Source organism: Spermophilus citellus, assembly GCF_964194105.1.
Source record: "Spermophilus citellus genome assembly, chromosome: 6".
Classification (NCBI taxonomy): Eukaryota; Metazoa; Chordata; class Mammalia; order Rodentia; family Sciuridae; genus Spermophilus; species Spermophilus citellus.
Window position 1 is genome coordinate 13,844,237 of NC_138187.1, and position 2,696 is coordinate 13,846,932.

The following is a 2,696-nucleotide window of genomic DNA, read 5'->3' on the forward strand; positions in this document are numbered from 1 at the left end:
TATGGTCGCACCTCCAGAGACTCTGGATGGGGACTTCCCAGGCCCCCAGCCTATTTCTCTGTGAGGCTCCCTCCTACCCTTATTTCCGGTCCCATGGCTCTAGACACAGTCTCCAACTCTCTGCTTTGAAAAGGAAACACAGGGGCTGGGATTCCTCCCCAAGCCAAAGTGTCCCTCCACCTACCAACAGCCTGCAGCGCGTCTGCACAGTAGGCCGGGAGAGTGTCTCGAGAAAGTTCACATTTTGAGACTCACAGGCAGCCAGCTTAGAATGCTTAGAATCTGAGGGGGCTTCTAGACACCTCTGGAGGTCCTATCATCACACCTCTGGAGCTTCCTTTAAAGGATTCCAACACAAGTCTGTTTCTCAGCCCTGGCTCAACAGGAACTTTGACTATAGATATGGATCCCCAGGCTCCAGGCCAAAGACGGCTGGCTTTTGGGGTGAGGCTCAGATACCAATAAATTCCGGAAAGTGACCACATGATTCTTAAATATAGCCAGAGGGAGAAGCTGTAGTCCGGGGGCTTCAAACTTTATACTGATGTTTATTGGAACACCCCCCCCCCCCCAGGGTCTGCTAATGCAGATTGCTGGGCTCCACCCCTAGTTTCTGATTCTCTATCTGGAATGGCGCCTTGAATTTGCATTTCCAACAATGTCCCTGTGTCCCCCAAACACACAGGGGAGCCATCTGGCTGGTCTGGAGTTCCGCCTGAGGCTGCACAGGCTCACCCAGGTCCTCCCCATGAGGAAGCGGGTGGCCCAGAGGCGTTCCGTGTGCACACCTCTTCCCAACTCTGTGCTGGGCAGCCGTGGACAGCTGGCGGCAGGCCATGACAATGGCAAGTGTGGAAATGAGGACTTTCCCCCACGCCACCCACCAGGGACCCGTGAGGGATGCTGGGAGAGCACTTAGCCAGGAGCGGAGTGTCCTTGGCTGTGAAGGATCAGTGTCACATTAATGGGGTCTGCACGCAGGGAGGGTCTTCACTGTGGCTGCCTCTAGAGCGTCCATACAGAGAACAAAAGATACATATTGTACACTGAAAAAATAGGTCCTGTGACCACAGGCTCCAAGTAGAAAAATTATTTTGGTTTGAGTTAATACAGGTTAACTATCCCTTAGCTGAAAGGGACCAGAAGTGTTTCAGATTTCAGAATATTTTAACTTACATAATGAGATATCTTGGGGATGGGACCCAGGTCTGAACACTGAATTCATTTATTTTTTTTTATACACATCCCCTGGAGGTGATTCTGTACAATATTTTACATAATTTTGTGCATCAGTACCTTGACAGTGTGGAGTTTCCACTGGTGGCATGAAGTCAGTTCTCAAAAAGTTTTGAATGTTAGCGCATTTAAATTCTGGATTTTCAGTTTGGAACGCACGACCTGTACAGTGTGAGTGCACAAAGCCAAATAAACATGTTAGACATTTTGATCACTATTAAAAAAAAAAATAGTGGAACATGGAAAGCAAAGGAGAGTGTGGATGCCCTCAGCATTTTAAATCACCTTCTCGGTCAGCACCTGGGCCAAGACAGGGACAGGAGGAAGGGAAGGACAGATTGAAGGACTCACAGGACCTGCCAAGGCCAAGTCCATGCCTGAGAGCTGAAGATCTGGAATTGATTTATTTGAAGTGAATCATGCCCAAGAATCCTTGGGAAATCTTCGTGTGCCTGACATTTGTGTCGCTGACAATGTCCACCCGATTTCATTTGGAAATACCCAAATTGCTGGTGATAGGAACAGACCTCTCTGCTGTGCAGGCGTCTGGCTGGTATATGCCCTTAGTTGTGGGGGATCAGGATAAGGGGGCAGATGAACTGACTTGGTAATGACCTCAACACTTTCTGCTAGAACAGGGCTCTTCACGAATAACTGGAGCCTGGGACCCCACTCTTAGGCATTTGTGTCCAAGGCAAGCACTTGGACACTGGTGGCAAGAACATTAAAAACTGAATGTCTTTGGGCTGGGGATCCAGCTCAGTGGCAGAGCACCTGCCTAACATGTGCCCTGAGGACCTGGATTCAATTCCCAGTGCTACCAAAAGAGAGAGAGAGAGAGAGAGAGAGAGAGAATCCTTTCCAAAAGGATGTCCCCAGCCACCCTGGGCTGAACTTCTATATTTATTTGGGGAGTAGCTTTTTATTTTGGGGGGATTAACTTCCCTTTTAGAAAGTGCCAGGCTGTGTCCAACTAACTTTCCTGTTTGGCAGACTCAGGAAATCACCAGGATCACATTTTTGTCCACATGGACAGAGAAACGATTCTCTTCTGACCTTGTCATTGACCCCAGCAATACCCAAGTTTTTTTTGGGGGGGAGTGGGTGGAGGGGAACAGGGCATGTGGTGACAGACTGGGTTGAGCTGAGAGCCTGGAATCTGTCATCATCTTTAGTAAAACTTCCTTCAGCACCTGGACCTGCAAAGCTCTCTTTCGACCTTTTTCTGAACTGAATTCAGAGTGGCCGTGACTGTGGGGAAGTGGCTTGGGTTTTCAGGTGCAGCCCTTGGAGCACAATGGCTCTGTGTTCTTCCCCGAGGATCTGGGGGGCCAGAGCCAGCAGGCTATCTCTGGGTTTTGCTGCAACTGCCTCACCCACACATCAGAGTTTCTGGTTTCCAGATGACAAGTCTGTCTAGGTATGTAAATCGATCCTGACTCTCTTTCATCTCTTTGCAG

At 49.2% G+C, this 2,696-nt stretch overlaps 1 protein-coding gene across 3 annotated transcripts in view; it reads left to right on the top strand.

Annotated features, from left to right (window-relative positions):
- Positions 1 to 2,696, top strand: part of IQCK (IQ motif containing K) — a gene marked incomplete at its 5' end in the record, with an annotated part of 122,834 nt that overhangs the window by 117,654 nt on the left and 2,484 nt on the right. The window lies entirely within an intron of this gene.